Raw genomic sequence first — 20,791 nt, forward strand, 5'->3', positions numbered from 1 at the left:
TTGCCTTTGCAAGGATATGGGAAGTGGACTACACTTCCATAACCTCATCAGGAACCTTCACTGCCAGATGGCAGTGTGCTGTATCAGGGGCAAGTTTGGTCTTGTTCAATATAATCCTTATCTTCACATCTACCTCAGTGAACGAGTCAATGATGACTGGAGCTTGGCTTCCGTATGGTCACAAACCCTAGTGTGATCTGCACATGACCCGAGTTTGCCGACTGAAGTTTGGACGATCTTCTTTCTGGAAGGCGGTTATTATAGGTTGATCATCTACATAGTTTAGTTCTGAACATAAGCCCCATTCCCACTGAATTTTTTTTTGAGATGGAATACAACATTGCATTGAGAAAGATTGAGAAATGTGATTAACCTTGTTGGGTTGGTGTTGAGATGCAACAAGTAAGATTTTTTTTGTTTTGGTTCATGTCTGATGCATTTGACAAATAAAGACTTGAATTTGTGGATTCTTACTCACTGGAACTTCTAGAATAGACCGGTAGATCAAAATCATGGCTTACATGACATAATGGATCAAACTTGAGATGGAGCTAAATTTCTGCAGGCAAATCAAGTCAAGTCAAAGATAGACACAAAATGCTGGAGTAGCTCAACGGGTCAGGCAGCATCTCTGGAGAAAAGGAATAGGTGACATTTCAGGTTAGAACTCTTCTTCAGACTGAAAGATAGCAGTGGGGAGAGGGGAAACTGGAGATGAAAAAAGACCAGAACAAATCAGGGCTGGCAACAGATGACCTCAGGAAGGACGGACTCTACAATGGACCATTGTTGGCTGCTCAATGTGCTCCTGATGCAAGAAAGAATTTCATTGTTCTGTGGTTGATACATAATAATTAAATATTCTTGACTCTTGAACAGGTGTTCAATCAGATTTCTGATGTTTAAACCATATCTCTGGCACAATCGACTAGCTGGCAAATGAGGCCATTTGGTCATCTGATGGTTTAAATCTGCCTCGGGCAGTACTTTTAAATAATGAAGTGAAACTGAAAATGCAGTCATTGACTTTCTTGGCACCATTGGACAGTATTGGGTCATGATGAAGTTAATTAAAGTTGTGATAATTTATGGAATAATCAGCGTGCTACCATTTTCTACAGGTTCAGCTCTTTGTGGTATTGACTGCATGAGATTAATTACTTTGACGAAGGTGTAGTTTGAACATCAGAAATTTAACAGCTTGAGAGGTTCAGTATCAAATGGTTTTGGTTGATATAAGTGCACCTTCGATAAAGAATAAATACAACTCACAGAAAGACTAAGCCTTTAGTGTGTTGATACATGATTGCTACAAAAAAAGCACAAATTGTATGGTCATTATGATTAAAATCGTAGAGTCAAAGAATCACACAGCACTGATACAGACCCTTTGGCCCAACTTTCCCATGCCGATCCAGATGCCCCATCTACACTAGTCCCACCTGCCCGTATCTAAACTTTTCCTATCCATGTACCTGTCCAAATATCTTGAATTGTTGTTATTGCAACATCCTCAACTACCTCCGCTGGCAGCTCGTTCCATATACCCACCACCCTCTGTGTGTAAAATTGCCCCTCAGGTTCCTATTACATTTTTCCCTTCTCATCTTAAACTTATGTCCTCTGGTTCTTGATGCCCCTACTCTGTGCATTCACCCTATCGAAGCCTCTCATGATCTAATACACCTTTATAAAATCAAACCTCAGCCTCCTACACTTCATGGAAAAGAGCTCTAGCCTGCCCAAAATCCTCGTAAATCTTCTTTGCACTATTTCCAGCTTAACAATATCCTTCCTTTAGCAGGCTGACCGAAATATGAGATGCTGTTCCTCCAATTTGTGCTGGGCCTCACTATATGGAGGAATAGCATCTCATATTTGCGCTGGGCCTCACTATATGGAGGAACAGCATCTCATATTTCGTTGGGCAGTTTCCACCCCAGCAGTATGAACATTGACTTCTCCAACTTCAGATAGTTCCTCTGTCCCTCTCTTTCCCCTACCCCTTCCCAATTCTCCCACTGTCTTCCTGTCTCCTACTACATCCTATCTTTGTCCCGCCCTCTCCCCTGACATCAGTCTGAAGAAGGGTCTCGACCCGAAACATCATCCATTCCTTCTCTCCTGAGATGCTGCCTGACCCGCTGAGTTACTCCAGCATTTTGTGTCTACCTTCGATTTGAACCAGCATCTGCAGTTATTTTCCTACACTTCATGTCCCATAAAGTAGCTGTTATGTTTCGAGAGTGGTTAGTAAAGCATATAAAATACTGGGATTTGTAAGCAGATGCTGAGAATGCAGAATACAGGAAGTTATGTTGAATCTGTCTAATCCACCTTTGCCATGTTGATAGAGGGGTAACTTTTAAGCAGGGTTCAGAATCATTTCCTTATTGCTCTTCAAACGTGCTTGGATTTTTTAATGTCTAAGCAGCAAACCAGATATTTAGTAGAATATTTTAAGTCTAAAGAAAGGTCTCGACCCAAAACGTCACCCATTTCTTCTATCCATAGACGCTGCCTGTCCCGCTGAGTTACTCCAGCATTTTGTGTCCATCTTCGGTTTAAACCAGCATCTGCAGTTCCTTCCTACACCTTTAAGTTCTATTACCAAGCTGAATGTGACAAACTTTTTCACAGCAACTATCAGAAGACTCAACCCTAATACTTCATATCATATCATATCATATATATACAGCCGGAAACAGGCCTTTTCGGCCCACCAAGTCCGTGCCGCCCAGCGATCCCCGCACATTAACACTATCCTACACCCACTAGGGACAATTTTTGCATTTACCCAGCCAATTAACCTACATACCTGTACGTCTTTGGAGTGTGGGAGGAAACCGAAGATCTCGGAGAAAACCCACGCAGGTCACGGGGAGAACGTACAAACTCCTTACAGTACAGCACCCGTAGTCAGGATCGAACCTGAGTCTCCGGCGCTGCATTCGCTGTAAAGCAGCAACTCTACCGCTGCGCTACCGTGCCGCTAATATATATATTCTGCATTTGCAGCTTCATTACTGGAGTCTATGGCAGGTGTTCTTTTCTCCTGTTCATAAATAATTACAAAAACAATGACTCCAAGGCAGGTGAATGGTCATTGATCTGAAACATTATCTTTATTTCTCTCTCCACTGACTTTACCTGACCTGCTGAACATTTCCAGCATTTTCTATTTTTATTACAAAGGAAACATAGATACAGCTTGAGAAACTTTATCATGTAGCACAGCTTTTATATCCGCTGTGCAACAGAATTCCATCACATTTATTCTGAAGTTTGCAATTTTTTCCCCCTGGATTCTTTAGATATACCAGACCACACATGGGCCCTCCTGAAAATGTAGGGTCCAACAGTAAAAGAGAAGGGCCCCGACCTGAAACATCACCTATCCCTTTCTTGCATAGTTGCTATCTGAGACACTGAGTTACTCCAGTACTTTGTGTTGTGTCCAACAGTGCATTCAGCTGTGTCTAAAAGCCCAGGAGAAATGTCAATGGGAATTAGATGTAGGTCAGTGTTCCGGCATTGAAAACTCACTGCTCTCAATGCGTCTCCCTCTCCTTATAAATTGTGATCCAGCTACCCCTTCCCATTCCCCCCCATGCACAAAGTAATCTTTTATTCCCCAAATTCTTCCCCACTTCACTTATTCTCTCTCCAAAGTGATGCATGTGCTGAATCCAAACAAAATTTCACTGCTCACTCTGCAATGGGAAAGGTTTTATTGCGTGCATTAAATGCAGAGGACCCGTTCTTTAGCAAAAAGCCTCTTTGAAATTTATGTGTAATAGAAATTTGAGGCATTGGGTCCTCACTCAAAATATACTTTGACTCCACTCCCCCACACACCACCTGTTTAACACATCTTTTTCTACTGCGGCAGTAGACACTGGCCACTGATTCCTTTGTTCCATTTTCTCCTCAATTAGCACAACATGCAGCATTCACCTTGGGTTTTCCAGGTGGCTGCATCTGACTGCGTCTGATCGGGAGGTGACAGAGGCTGTCAGGAAACCTTCAACACCCCAAGAACTGTCACCCAGTGCAGCAAAAGTTTCAATGACCCTACATTGATTATTAAGATAAATCAAAACACTAAGGTCAATTCACATTGCAAAAGTGTAACAAAGGACTTCGCTCACCTCATTAAATGTAATGTTATTTCTTTGAGAATGAAAGTAGGTCATTCATTCCCTAGAGCCTATTGCATTGTTTAATTAGATCATGGCAGATCTGTACTTCATCTGCCTTTGATCCATGTCCCTTGATACACACACCCAACAAAAAATCTGCAGTCGGTTTTGAAATTACAGTTGACTCAGTATTGTCAGTATTTTGCGAAGGAAAATCAAGATTTTCTATAACATTTGTGTGGAGAATTTGCTTGTTCGCGTTACAACTTATTTAATGAAAAGGTGACCTCTGGAAATACTCAAGCTGATCAAACTGTTTTCGTAAATTCCCTCAATTCCATCCAAGGACCCGAACAGTCTTTCCAGGTGAGACAGAGGTTCACCTGCACATCCTCCAACCTCATCTATTGCATTCGTTGCTCTAGGTGTCAACTTATTTACATCGGCAAAACCAAAAGCAGGCTTCGCTCAACACCTGCGCTCAGTCCGCATTAATCAATCTGATCTCCCGGTGGCTGAGCACTTCAACTCCCCCTCCCATTCCCAGTCTGACCTTTCTGTCATGGGCCTCCTCCAGTGCCATAGTGAGTCCCACCGGAAATTGGAGGAACAGCACCTCATATTTCGCCTGGGCAGCTTACAGCCCAGTGGTATGAACATTGACTTCTCCAACTTTAGATAGTTCCTCTGTCCCTCTCTTCCCCTCCCCCTTCCCAGATCTCCCACTGTCTCCACCTATGTCCTTCCTTTGTCCCGCCCCCCTGAAAAATTTGACCCAAACTGTTTTCGTAATATACTGCAAGATTCATTGCTGGGTCTGTATTCAAGGAGAGTTCATTTAAAGGGGTTGAAAGTCAAAGAACTACAGATGCTGGAAATCTGAAATAAAACCAGAAAATGGAGGAAACACCCAGCAGGTGTTTCTCAGTTTAGGCAGCATCTTAGTTTAGCTTAGTTTAGAGAAACAGCATGGAAACAGGTCCTTCAGTCCACCGAGTTCATGCTAACCATTAATCATCTGTTTACCCTAGTTCTAAGTTATCCCACTTTCTCATCCGCTCCCTACACATTAGGGACAATTTTACAGTGGCCAATTAACCTTCAAACCTGTATGACAAAGATGACACAAATTTATCATTTTCAGTCCAGGAACCTTTGTTCTGGAATGCTAGCTCTGTTTCTCTTTCCATAGATATGCTGCTCAATGTGCTGAGAATATCTTGCATTATTAAAATTTAAATCATTTAAAGGGGCACTAAAGCTTCCACTCTGATGTCTATGAAGCTCAGAGTTGGCTGTGAGTGATGCCACAATTGTAATGTCATTCTCTCCTCTTCCTCCAAAGTAAAATTCCAACCATAATACTTGCATAAGAAATATTGTGGGGCAGCGTGGTGGCACAGCAGTAGATTTGCTGCCACACAGCGCCAGAGTCCTAGGTTCGATCCTGACTACGGGTGATGTCTATACGGAGTTTGTACATACATTCCCTGTGACATTCCCTGTGACCTGCATGGGTTTTCTCCTGGAGCTCCGGTTCCCTCCCACACTCCAACGATGTACAGGTTTGTAGGTTAAATGGCTTGGTAAAATTGCAAATTGTCCCTAGTGTGTGTAGGGTAGTGTTATTGTGCAGGGATCACTGATGCTTACTCTGTGGGCCAAAGGGCCTGTATCCATGCTGTATCTCTCAACAAAACTAAAATACACTTCATTGTCACTCATCACTTTAAAAAAAATAGGAGCTGAAGTGGATCATTACCAAAGACAGGTGTGGAGATTCCAATCTGTGTTTAAAAGGCTGCATAGTGGTGCAGCTGGTAGAACTGCTGCCTCACAGCAGCAGAGACCCGGGATTGATCCTGACTTCGGGTGTTGTTTGTGTGGAGTCTCCACGTTTTCTCTGTAACTGCTGAGTTTTCTCTGGGTGCACGCTGGGACGGACCGATGCCCATCCCGGCGTGTCCCCCACCTGACCTTCCTCCCGTGGTGCAGCACGGTGGAAGAGAGAAGGACAAAGAAGATGGCCGCCGGCAGGCCGAACATGGTGCAGCGCCTTGCGGCCATTCTCCTGCTGTTGTCCGCCGTGATGGCCGCCTGGGGCTGGGGTGAGTGGCTCCCTCTCCCCTTTCCTCTCCCCCCTTGCCCGCTCCCAGCCCCGGGGCTGTCACAATGGGAACCCAACGGATCCACGGGTCGTGTCTCGTTCAAATTGTTGCGCTATCGTGTTCCGTTTTGGCTGCTTTCTGCCCAACCAATTGTTCAAGCGCTTTTCATTGCAACATGCGCCTTAATTTAGTTCAACAAAGAAACTGACAAGCTATTAAATAACCTTTAGTAACAACGGGTCCACGGGTCGTCTCGTTGTACAATAAAATTTCTGCATGCAGTTGTTGTACCCACATCATTCATTACCTGCAAGGCAAGGAGCCCAGATCTGCAAATAATTGTGATATGTTGAGGTGTGATTAAACTAGCAAAAGGACATGAACTAGGTTTGTGAGACATTCCTCTGCAGGTCTGGATCAAATATTTGGAGAGCAGGAAGAGTAAGGAGTTCATGAGGCACTGGGAAGAAGTAATGGCACATTTTGTTCCAGGAAATTCGCTTCAAAGCGAGAAGAAATTACTAATCTGAAATTGGTTGTTAATATTAGACAATTTCATTGTTAACTGGAATATCCTACCAATCATAGTTCTTGCTTTTCTTCAATTCAATGCTGACGTAGAGAGGGCTGTGGAGGCATAATTTATTATTTTCAAGGATGAGCTAGACACATGTATTGGTTGTAGAAATACAATGTGGAAACAGACCCTTCAGCCCACCGATTCCATGCCAATCAGCAATCACTCATAAACTAGTTCAATACTTCACACTAGGGATAATTTACAGAAACAAATTAACCTACAAACCTGCATGTCTTTGGAATGTGGGAGAAAACCAGAGTACCCAGAGGAAACCTGTGCAATCACAGGGAGAACGTACAAACTCCATCCAGACAGCACCTGTAGTCAGGATTGAACCTCAGTCTCTGGTGCTGTATGGCATCAACTCTGCCACTGTGCCACCCTCTAAATAGTAGAAGCAGTGGAAACAGACATTAATAGAAACATTCTGTAAGTTGGGCAGTGTTTGTGGAGGGAGAGTTAACTTTTCAGGTTAAAAACCCTTAAGAACTGCTTCTATTTTCAATCTGAAACAATAATTGTGTTTTTTTTTTTCATAGGTACTGCCTGACCTGCTGAATGCTACTGGCTACTGTTTTTGTTTCTGCAATTTAAAAAAACAAAACATTTTCTGCATTGAAGGTTTGTCAGATGTTGTGGGGTACAGGAAGAAAGGCGGTTTTAAGGCAAAGTTTGGACTGTTCCTAATTCTATATCAAATGAGACACGAGGCTCATGACCTGACCCTTGGTAGAAGGCAGGTAAAGCAACTTGAGTAATTAATTACTGATTAATCACAGTAATTAATCAGGTAGTTAACGTTCTAAAAGAAAGAAATAAGGGAAAGTTTGGCTTTGACCGAAACTATCTGCAAAGCAGTAAGATTTTGTATGACTCTCCAAGTATCAAAAGAGTTAATTCTTCTTAACATAAAAATTAATGTTGAAATAAAATAATCAGTTACTACCTTAACTATTTAAAAAACCTGTTTCCCAAACAAAATGCTGTGTTATTTCGCTGTGTATCCATGTAAGGTTAATCTGGACTGATAGATTCCATGATCAAATGGATCAGCTTCCTATTGAATGGGAGATAACCTTCTCCAGAGTTTGCAGGGAACATGAATGGTTCTTTTATTAATTGCTATGATATGGATCTTTCCATTTGCTAAAAGTGAATGTACAAAGCTATTGCTTTTTGGACTTGAGGAGTAATATTACTGCATCAATATTTCATGGTCATATCTAAAGTGTTAGACTTATGCAATTAAGGATGTTCATTTGATTTCACTGTAAATTCTATCGAGTAAAATGAATGCATTTAAATTCCTTTAAATTCTTATATGTATGTATAATTAATGCTTTATTTTATTATCCAATATTTCTTTCTGTTAATGTTGAAGTAAGAGCCCCTCTCAATTCTCGACATAATTCTCTAAGGTAAATTCTAACTTTCGGCTAATTGCCAAATATGACTGTTAAGAGCTGAATGAAAATAGATGGAAGAGGTTCTGAGATGGAGAAAAATCAGAAGAGTTCATCAGTACAGCTGATTCAATACTGAAATAAAAAGCCATCCGATGTGTATCTTCAGCACCACCTTTTCCCAAGAGCATTCTTAAATGGGACTATTCTCAAATGGCAACCGCCGCATTAGACAGTGAATATAGAGGAAATGGCCCGAGATACCTCTCTGTGGAACCTTCCCATTTAGATTATGATTTAGTGGCTAACATGGCAATCCAGCAGAACTGTGTTTTGGTTTCCTATGTGGTTGGCTAGTTAGTTATTGTGTCCTCCTTGAGCTTAGGAATTCTTGGCGACCTCTGGAATAGTTTAATCAATATCCCTGCCTTGAGGATATCCCTCTCACCATTTAGCTGGGGTGACATTGTCGGTGGGACCTGACAAGAATGCAAAGGTGTAAAAAGTACATTAATATCCGGGAAGGGTTTTACTGCTGATTGTTATACTATACAATTTCTGGAGCTATTGAATCTGCACCGTGTATTAGCTGCACAAATGGGCAAGGTTAAGATTAGTTAAACTGGCAAAAGGTCATGAACTAAGGTCCTGGGACACTCTACTAAAGGTCTAGATCAAACGTTTGGAGAGAAGGAAGAGTAGGCCATTCGTGAGACAATGGGAAGAAGTAATGACATTTATATTTGGAACATGTCTTCCAGCATCAATATCCATCCACCAAACAAAGGGAAATTCTGGCATCAGAACTGGGTAGAGAGAACAAGCAGAACTGAAATGGAGAAGTAGAGAAATGCATATAAAATATTGGGCTGCACTAAACCTCTGACTAAAAAGTTTAAAGAAACTCTCAAGGGAACATCCAATCTGCTTCTGCCTCACCATTTTCTCATGTTTGTATCTATATCATTTCTTCTACACCTTTTTTTTTCTGCCACAATGCAACATGACCATTCCCAGCACATATTTCTATCCCGGTAGTACAGATTTTAATAGGATCAGTGCTAAGTTATTACTCCAGAGATGCTGCCTGTTCTGTTTAGTTACTCTAGCACATTGTGGGGGGGGGGGTTCTAAGTATTCACTTTATCATTAAATTCACAAAGATGAATTTGGTTCATATCTGTCAGTTCAAATGGAATAGAGGTATTACAAAGGTTCTGATGTCTTCACTAAATCAACATGGTACAAGCAAGAACAAAAGCAAGTTGTATATGCATTACTAAGTCTGATTTAGTTTGTAGTTATGTTATAATAGATGCAAGATTTACATTGAAAAGAAGTAGCGGATTTCACCACTGAGTTTAAACCCATTATTATTGTGTAATTTGATTGTCTAATTCTACTATTTCATTTGAAATAATGCCTTAATATTACAATTTAGTGCATGGGCAAGCACATTAAATGTTCTTCAAGGCAAACACAGGATATTGTACACAATTTACATCTCCTAACATTTCTACTGTTAATCTTAATGAGACTAGACAACTGGAGAACTGAATACTTGATTCCAGAGCTCGCTGTGCCTCCAACCAACCTGTTCCAAACATTTACCGCACTGGCATCTACCTAAACCAAGCACCCCAGCCATCTCCATTGACAAAGAAAAGAACAACTTAATTTAGGCTACTTACAACCCGATCAGCCTACATTTTGTCATCAAAAAAGTGTCATCACAATGTATTAAGTGGCACTTATTGTCAAATAGTTTATTTATCAATAGCTAATTTGAGTTTTACATGATAAACTGGCTCCAGAACTCATTGCAACCTTGGCCTGATCTTGGACAAAAGAGCTAAATTATGGAGGTAAGCTTAGGTCACTTGTATTTGACATCAAGGCAGCATTTGATTGAGAGTAGAATCAAAGAGCATTGATCAAACTGACTTCAATGGACATCAAACAAAGAACATGCCAGTGGTAGGATCCATACCTTGTGCAAAAAAAGGTGGCTGTAATTGTGATCAATCATTCCAGTCCCAGAACAACACTCTAGAATTTCCTCAGAGTAGGGCTACGACCTAGTCTTGGTCATCGTCGGCTGCTTCATTGATGATCTTCCTTCCTTCATATAGGCAGAAGAAACAATGTTTGGTAATGATTGCACAATGTTCAATTCGATTTTAAACTTCTTCATAAATGAACCAGTTCCTGCAGCATGCAGCATGTCCTAGACAACTTTCACAATCGGCCTGATAAGAGTCAAATTACATTTTGCCATGGAATTGCCAAGAAATTACCATCTCCAGAAAAGGGAATTCGACAAAGGACATTCAATTAATTATCATCAACGTTCTTCACCATCAATATACCAGGGAATTAGCACTCGTATTAGGCTGACTGCCTACCTGATATCCCAATGCTTTCCCACCATCAACAAAGCACTTTTCATGAGTATGACACCATAATCTTCATTTGTTGAGATTTTCGGCCAAGTCAGATGGTGGATATCCTGCAGCAGAAACCTGAAAGCCTTTGTACTATCTACAGTATGATGCAAAAGTCAGGAGTATGTCAGGATACTTTCCGCTTGCCTGGTTGAGTGCAGCTCCAATAACACTCATGATGTTTAACACTATCTAGCATAAAACAGCCTGCTTGATTAATACTCCAACCATCACTCCAAAGATTACTTCCTTTCATCACGAGCACAGTGGGGCTACAGTTCTGCAAAATGCAATTAAATTATTTGCTTTGGCTACCCTGACAGCATCTCTTAAATCCACAACCTCTCCCACCAAGATGGACTAGTGGTGCAGAAGATGTACCATCTGTAGATCTTGTTGCAAGCTAACGGGGATTGCTGGTCGGCACAAAGTGTCTGTTTCCATGCTATATCTCTAAACTAAACTAAACTAAGAACTAATCTGTCCTGGAACTATATTACTGGTCTTTCATCATCACTTGCGAGCATTTATTTAAAGAGGGCTAGAATACAAAAACAGGGATGTAATGCTGAGGCTCTGTTAGGCGTTGGTCAGGCCACATTTGGAGTATTGTGAGCAATTTTGCACACCATATCTGAGGAAGGATGTGCTGGCTCTGGAGAGGGTCCAGAGGAGTTTTACAAGAATGATCACAGGAATGAGTGGTTAACTTATGATGAGCGTTTGACGGCACTGGGCCTGTACTCGCTGGAGTTCAGAAGAATGAGGGGGGGACCTCATTGAAACATACTGAAGAATGAAAGGCCTAGATGGTGGGCGTGGAAAGGATGTTTCCACTAATGAGGAGAGTCTAGGACTAGTGGTCATGGCCTCAGAATTAAAGGACGTTCCTTTAGGAAGGAGATGAGAAGGAATTTCTTTTGTCAGAGGGTGGTGAATCTGTGAAATTCTTTGCCACAGAAGGTTGTGGAGGCCGTCAATTGATATTTTAAAAGCAGAGATAGATAGTTTCTTGATTAGTATGGGTGTCAGGGGTTATGGGGAGAAAGCAGGAGAATGGTGTTAAGAGGGAGAGATAGATCAACCATGATTGAATGGCGGAGTAGACATCATGGGCCGAATGGCCCAATTCTGCTCCTATTACTGATGACCTTATGACCTTATGATCACTTGGTCCAAACACAACAGTATTGTGGGTACCTTCAATAGAATATCTGCTAGAGGTTCAAGAAGGCATGCCACCACCAACCACACAAGAACAAATAGGGGTCAGCTGACCCCATCACCAATGCCTAAATCCTGAAAAGTTAAATAAAATGAAATAAAAATAATTTGCAGAGCAGATCCTAACTATTTTTATTTTTTACCACCTGTTCTTTTTGCATAAATTATATATAAATGTAATTTAACCAAGACTAGATTGCACTTCTGACTATTTCTAAGTGATATTCCACCCATCAGTTCATTGGGAACCTCTGTACACATTTCACATTTGTATGCCTTTCGTTTCTCATGCAACATTCTCATGAACCAAATGCCATCGCTACTCATGCAACACCCATTTACACCCACCCCAAAATAAAACAGAGCCTCTGGGAGCGATCTGCAACCATTATTTAACAGCTAAAGGGCCACGGAGAGTGCATTACACTGTTCTGCTGCATTTATAGCTACTTAACGGGGCATCCTGCTGACTGGACTAAGCAGCTTTAGAACTGACTACAGAATCCTATGATCACAGAATATGCTTAAGCTAACTCGATTTTCTTCATCACTTTGCTCTTGAGAATATCATTCAATAGGCCCCTATATGTTGATGCAATAGACACTACTCCATTGCTGGGGTCATTGGAATGGCCAAGCAGGGTGTGTAAGGCACTTTGAGATAGGAAGCAAAAATGTGTCCATCTACAAAGAGTGAAGCCCTTTGAAGCTCAGGATCACCACATTCTGCTTGGACTGCTCTGATGGTCAATGAATTTGCAGGGTCAGGATTTCTGAGGCCATTGTCACTAAATTATATCATATCTGGGGAGGACTCCTGGCCACACTCTCTTGATTTGATTGTTCTTTCCATAGAAATCCAGGTCAGATCACCTTTCATGCCATGGGATATTTGCAAGCAGCCACTGCTGATCTCAGCCGCATCTCCCCATTTGCTGTACATTATTATGGCAGGGAGGTTGACCAGGTACTCTACTCATGGCTTCCAGTGAGGAACAGGTGCCATCTTTGCAATTTGATTCACTAGATTTACTGGGTTCCCATTGATCACAGTAAGTTGCCCATTAGAGTTTCCATTATGGTTTCCATTGATAATCCGAACATTTTGCATTGATAATCCAAAAGGCTCCCATTCCTTCATGTCTATTCCGTTTTCATTACTTCTGTTCAATCTTCTTCTTGCTATTCCCAGCACAGGAATACTACTCCATTTGACTTCACAATCTGTCCTCACCAGTCTCCACGTTCAGCAGGTAATTCTTCACAATTAACACCTGCAATGTGGTGACTGCTTCCCAATTTTGTTTGCACACTGAAAGCAATGCCTGATTGAGTGCAGCTTCAGCAACACACGAGAAGCTCCACACCATAGAAAACACAGCAGCCGGGTTGAGAGGCAATCACCATTCACCACCATTCACTCACTCCACCTCCGATCCACAGTGGTAACAGTTTGTGTCATCTGCAGGATGCAATGCAACAACTCACCATGACTCCTTTGACAGTGCCATCCAAACCCATGACCTCTATCAGCTAGAAGGGCAAGGGCAGCAAAAGCATGGGACCATCACCATCCGGACGTTGCCCCGCAAGCCACACACAATCCTGAGTTCATTCACCATTAGCTTGTCAAAATCCTGGAAACCCCATCTCCCTCTCAGCATAATAGATATATCCTCAAGGACTGCAGCAGCTCAAGAAGACAGTTCACCACCACCTACTCAAGGTCAATGATGATGGAAAATGAAATGCTTGCTCAGCCAGTGAAGCCCGCATCCTTGAAAGGGTATATAAAAAAAAATATTTCTTCCTACCAATCTCCAGGATTTAAAAGCTCTTTCTGTATGAAACAAAGCTTTACGTGTTTAAAAAATATATATTTTACTGTGTTGTGATGATTTAATCATTATTTAGGTAGACACAAAATGCTGGAATAAATCAGCGGGTCAAGCAGCATCTCTGGAGAGAAGGAATGGGTGACGTATCTGGTCGAGACCTTTCTTCAGACTGAAGAAGGATCACGACCCGATACGTCACCCGTTCCTTCTCTTCAGAGATGCTGCCTAACCCGCTGAGTTACTCCAGCATTTTGTGTCTACCTTCGATTTAAACCAGCATCTGCAGTTTTCTTTCCTAATCATTTTTTATGTTGGGGAGACCAAAAACAGAAAGCACCGTATATCCCCACTGGGCATATTACAGTCTTCTGGACTCAACATTTTCAGGTAATGAGCAATTCCAGAAATTTATTTTCAAGATTTTGTTTGTAATTTCAGATAATTGTTACATATTTCATCTTCTCTTGGCTTCTATTATCCTGCACTAACACCTCCGTTTTACATTTGATGTCACTTGCTCACCATCCAATCATGGAGAAAAATGACACAAAGTGCTGGAGTATCTCAGTGGGGCAGGCAAGCAGGAAACTTCTTTGGAGAACATGGATAGGTGATGTTTTGTGTTGTTTCATGTATTTTGTGCTTGTGTTTTTTGTGTTTTTTATGACTGTTGGCAGATTAATTTCCCTCCTGGGATAAATAAAGTTCTATCGTATAGTATCGTATCATGTTAGGACCCATCCTCATACTAATTGTGGGGAGTGGGTTGTGGATAATGCTGGAAGAGAGGAAGGGCAAAACAAAGCCTGATAAATGATAGGTGTGAAGGGGGGATTTTGATTGGCAGATGGTTGGATAAAGGCCAGAGATGAAAAGACGAAGAATGTAAGATAAGGCTAAAAGATGTGTGAATTGTGAATAGACAATAGAGAATAGACAATGAAGCTAATGAATGGAATAGGGGTGAAGGGGATGGCGGTAGGGGGAAGTGGAAAAATGAGTATGAATACAGGTGGGGCACTGGGAGGGGGAAGGACTAAAAAGATGGGTTGTTTGTAGGTTAGTTTTCTAAAATTGGGGAATTCAATGTACACACATTAGGTTGTAAGCTACCGAAGGAGAATATGAGGCTCTGTTCCTCCAGATTGCGTGTGGCCTCACTCTAGCAAAGGAGGCGACTCGGGACAGAAAGGTCAGTATGAGACTGAGAATGGGAGTTAAAATTGTTGACAGCCAGGAGATCTAACAAGTCTTGGCGGACCAAGTGCAAGTGTTCAGCGAAACAATTGCTTAGTCTACATTTTGTCTCGCCGATGTGAAGAAGGCCACATTGGAATTACCAAATGCAGTAGATGAGGTTGGAGGAGTTGCGCATGAACGGAAACAGACCATTTGGCCCAAATCTTCTGTGCAGACCAAGACATCCCATCTAAGATAGTCTCATATGCCTCCGTTTAGCCCATATCCCAAAATGAGATGCGCAGGGCAGGTTTTTTAGACAGAGGATGGTGAGTGCCTGTTAGGGGTGATGGTTGAGGCAAATTTGATAGTAGCATTTAAGAGTCTTTTGGATAGGCATATGGATATGCAGGGAATGGAGCGATATGAACTATGTGCAGGAAGATAAGAGTTGGTCCGCATCATGTTTGGCACAGATATCGTGGGCCAAAGGACCTACTTTTGTGCTGTATTGTCCTTATGTTCTATGTTGTATGCCACCTGCCCCGAGACTGGAGAATCAACCTTAAATCTGCAGAAATGGAGCAGTGATAGCTTTTCTACTAGATAAAATCTGTTGGGTTGCTGTTTCAGGTCAGAAGTGGTCAGGCAGATTAAAAAAAGTTATTTCACTCCTTGTTAGCAAGTAGAGGTTCTCTGAGCCTCATGAAAAAACCTTGGAGACACAAGTAACTTCAGATACTGGAATTTTGAACACAACAAAGTGCCGGAGGAACTCAATGAATCAGACAGCATCTATGGAGGGAACGAACAGACGAAGCTTCATTTCGTAATATTTCTTCAGGCTGAAGCCTTGGGCCCTAGTTCCTCTGGCACACTGTTCAAAAGTGCCCAAAGCCAATGGCCTCACCCTGCCCACCCTCACCACCCATCTATCCACCTGCCAGGATGCAACCCTGCATCCTCATGTGTGGCCGACTGAAGTGCTCAGCCATTGAATCGGTCTCCCCATCTCTTGTCTGTCATCCAGCCCTTGGTTCTGACAGGGATGAGTGCCAACCAGAGAAAATCACCTGCTTATCAAAAATGACAGTATTTTGTTCACAAAGACCGGCGTCGCAGCTGTCAAACCAAGCCCGATTCCTTAATCTGTGTCAAGCTGCTGAGGGACTATTCAAATCACATTGCCACTTTCAGTAGACTGTGGGAACATCTCCCAGGCTGACTATCTGCGACCAACAAGTCAAACAGACTAAATTGAATCAAAGACCCTAACCAGCAACGTGTCACAAGGTGCTCAGAGAATCCAATGCCTTTTAGCAGTGAAGCAGCAAATAGCTTGTCATGAGTAATTTAAACCGCATCAAGCCTAGATATCTCTATGCATAAAGAATCACATCTAAAAATTTGACTGCACAATTTTTTTTTGTCCTGAGCACTTCATCAATTGCCAGAACACTTCAAAGAGCTTCACAGCTAATGAGTATTAAAATAAGTCATTCAGCTCGACATTCCATAAAGATCAATGGACACTTGTTCATATTAAGCCCATCTTCAGCATTTGGCCTGCCTTCTATACCCAGGTGCTTTAAGTGCTCATTTGGCCACTTTATAAATGCATCAGTGACTGATGCAATTTATCAGTGGCTCTGCTTGCACCACTGTTCCATGCAGTACATTCCAGGCACTCTCTACCCTCTGGGTGAAAAAGTCCCCTCTCAGATCCCCTCCAAATCACTTAGCCCTAAACCTAAGTTTTTGTCCTCTAGTTTTATCTGCGTCTGACATGATGAAAAGTTTCCTGTAATCCAACTTCATCAGGATTCTTGACTTCTTCATCAGCAGACCTCATTCAAGTTTGATTGATATCAACATCTCCACCTCACTGACTATCAATGCAGGTAGACCTCAAGGCTGCATGCTTAGTCCCCTGCTCAACTCACATTATACCTGTAACTGTGAGGCTATGTGCACGGTGGTGCAGCAGTAGAGTTCCTGCCTTACAGTGCCAGTGACCCGGGTTCGATCTTGACTATGGGTGCTTGTCTGTATGGAGTTTTACGTTCTCCCCGGGACCTGCGTGGGTTTTCTCCAGGAGCTCCGGTTTCCTCACACACTCCAAAGACGTTCAGGTTTGTGGGTTAATTGGCTTGGGATAATTGTAAATTGTCCCAATAGACAATAGACAATAGACAATAGACAATAGGTGCAGGAGTAGGCCATTCAGCCCTTCGAGCCAGCACCGCCATTCAAAGCGATCATGGCTGATCACTCTCAATCAGTACCCCGTTCCTGCCTTCTCCCCATACCCCCTCACTCCGCTATCCTTAAGAGCTCTATCCAGCTCTATCCAGCTCTCCCTAGTGTATGTAGGATAGTGTTAGTGTGCAGGGATTGCTGGTCAGCATGGACTAGGTGGGCCGAAGGGCCTGTTTCCATGCTGTATCTCTAAACTAAACTAAACTAAGCACAGATCCTCCTTTGTGGAATTCTCCTTTTGAAGTCAACGCTCAGTTCTCTGATTTTGTTGGCAAATATGTAAATGGTATTGAAGCTGTACTTAGTTGAGTTTAGTTTAGTTTAGAGATACAGCGTGGAAACAGGCCCTTCGGCTCACCGGATTCATCACTGTTATTACCCGAACCATGGATGGTGATGAATCCGTCTATAGAAGAGAGATAGAAGATCAGATTGAGTTGGGCCAGATCAACAACCTTTTGCTCAATGTCAACAAATTCAGAGAACTGGGAGTTGATTTCAAAAATAATTTTAAAAAGGGAAGATCTGCATTTGACCAACCATATTTGCTATCTCTGATTAGTCCCTAATTTGGTCATGAACCGTATCCTTAAGGATCTTTTCCAATAACTTCCCTAATGCTGATGTTAGGCTCACCAGGCTTTTCCCTTCAGCCTTTCTTTAAAAGTGGAGCCTTATTTGCTGTCCTACAGTCACCTGGTACCTTGATTATGACTAGTTTAAAACTCTCAGCCCTTCAATTGGACTCCCATAACAACCTGGAGTAAACTTCATCTGAATCAATGGATTTATCGGCATTTAAGCCCACAACAGCACTGAGTACCTCCTCTTTATTTATCGAGACTTGCATTGGAATTTCACCTTGGCCTTCGCTGAAACCACAAAGTCTATTTCCTTTGTAAAAACAGATGAAGAGTATTCATTTAGGACCTTACCCTTACCTTTTGGCTCCATGCACAATTGCCCCAGAGCCACAACATACTGTATGCTAATGCAAATGGATGTAACCAGGATTACTTCAACAGGAATGGAGCCAGCTCCAGGAATGTCACAGGCCAACCTCTAATTTATGAGGCCAGTTCCAGATACCGCCAGAAGAACAGTTTCTTCCCAGCTGTTATCAGGCAACTGAATCATCCGACCAAAGATCAGTGCTGAACTACTATCTACTTCTTTGATGACCCTCAGACTATCCTTGACCAGTGCTGGCTTTACCTTACACTAAACGTTATTCCCTTATCATGTATCTACACACTGTAAATGGATTGAATGTAATCATGTATTGTCCTTCTGCTAACTGGTTAGCACGCGACAAAAAGCTTTTCACTGTACCTCACTATACACGTGACAATATGGTAAACTAAACTGAAAGACATACATCTCCATCTGAATTTTACGTGCAAAAAGGATGATGGTGAAAGTGACTGACAGCAATTTCCAATGCTTGACTGAGGCATCAATGAACACAAAACAGTTACGGTGCAACTGTACTACCTTGTCTCCATGCAAATGTCACATGAAGATTCCTTCATCTGCTGTAGATGATGCATTAACAAAATAAACACTTTTCTGTTTCTCCCGAGCATGGATTCATATGAATAATACTTTTATTTCATGCCAATTTGGCGTGAATGATAGGATATTCAAATAAGTAGACAAATTATAAGTGTGGTTTTAAATACTATCCATAACTTTAAAGAAAACTTGCAAACCACTGCCGACTTTAGAATTTGTGAGGAAAAACAGATCCACGTTGAGCTGGATAGCGAGGTATATGCACTTGCGACGTACGAGGCTCAAGGTCATAAATACAGTGTCCAGAATGAGGGCTTGCAGAAAGGATCAGAATCCACAAAATGTGGCTTGTGGACTCCATAACGGATAGTGTCAGCAAACAGTGAAATTAATGGACAGTATTCTTTGCCTGGCCCTTGGATGTGCATTTCGTTCAGTGAAGGTTACTGAGCCAACAGTAATGAAAGGGCCTTTCCGAACTCGCCCGCACAACCCTGCTCCTACCTCGACAACAGAACACCAAGGACCACCTCCTGCACTGCCATGGGTTGTTTTAATTGTGTTGTGCACTAATGTCTTGCTTTATGAACATTTTTTTTTCTTTTTACTCTCTTGCAAAATGTAAGTGTATTTTATGTATAATTTATAATAATAATAATAATATAATAATATTCATTTATTGTCATTGCAACGAGTACAACGAAATTAAAAAATAGCCAATCCTGACGGTGCGTACAAACATATATGCAATAAATGCAAAAACAAATAAATACATAAATACAATTAAATACAATTATATTAAGTACAAGATTTTTTAACGGTGTTGCCTAGTGCAAAGGTAGTGTTCAGTTCTCGTATGGCCCTGGGGTAAAAACTGTTCTTAAGTCTGTTTGTTCGGGATTTGATCGACCTGAAACGTCGACCAGAGGGCAGATGAACAAACAGACGGTGGCCGGGGTGGGATGGATCTTTTATTATTTTGCCTGCTCTACTGAGGCAGCGTAGTCTGAACAGGTGCTCCAGGGAGGGCAGTGAGCAGCCGATGATCTTCTGGGCCGTCGTGATGACCCTCTGAAGGGCCTTCCTGTCCTTTTCTGAGCAGCTGGCATACCATGTGGTTATACAGTATGCCAGCACACTCTCGATGGAGCAGCGATAGAAGGACAAGATTGGTTGGTTGGTTTTCCTGAGGATCCTCAGGAAGTGGAGTCTCTGCTGTGCCTCCTTTACTGTGGTGATGGTGTTGGTAGACCAAGTAAGATCCTCTGCGATGTGCGTACCCAGGAACCTGAAAGCTGGTACCCTTTCCACACAGACCCCATTGATGTAGAGTGGGTCGTAATCTCCACTGGTTTTTCTAAAGTCAATTATAAGTTCCTTTGTTTTGGAGGAGTTCAGGACCAGATTGTTCACTGAACACCATGCTGCCAGCCTTTGGATTTCATCCCTATAGGCTGTCTCATCTCCTTCTGAGATGAGTCCAACCACAGTCGTGTCATCCGCGAACTTGATGATGGTGTTGGTGGGATGGGTGGGGGCGCAGTCGTGAGTGTAGAGGGAGTAAAGGATGGGGCTCAACACACAGCCCTGTGGTGAGCCGGTGCTCAGTGTAATGGTGGAGGAGAGGTGAGGGCCTATTTTGACGGTCTGGGGGCGGTTGGTCAGGAAGTCCTTGATCCATTGGCAGATGGTTTGGGAAAATCCAAGGTCGGAAAGTTTGGTGACCAGTCTGCTCGGGATGACCGTGTTAAAGGCAGAGCTGAAGTCGAGGAAGAGCATCCTCACATAGCTCCCCTGGTGTTCAAGGTGGGTCAGTGCAGTGTGAAGAGCAGTGTCGATGGCATCCCCTGTAGACCTATTTGCTCTGTAGGCAAACTGGTGTGGGTCGAAGGTGGGTGGGAGGCTGGCTTTGATGTGCTGCAGGACCAGTCTCTCGAAGCACTTTGTGATGACCGGTGTGAGTGCTACCGGACGGTAGTCGTTAAGACCGCTGATGACAGACTTTTTCGGCAGTGGGATGATTGTGGCGGACTTCAGGCAGGGAGGGATGGTGGATTTTAAAAGGGACAGGTTGAAGATTTTTGTGAAGACCTCAGATA

This window comes from Rhinoraja longicauda, chromosome 5 (assembly GCF_053455715.1).
Source record: "Rhinoraja longicauda isolate Sanriku21f chromosome 5, sRhiLon1.1, whole genome shotgun sequence".
In the NCBI taxonomy this organism is placed as follows: domain Eukaryota; kingdom Metazoa; phylum Chordata; class Chondrichthyes; order Rajiformes; family Arhynchobatidae; genus Rhinoraja; species Rhinoraja longicauda.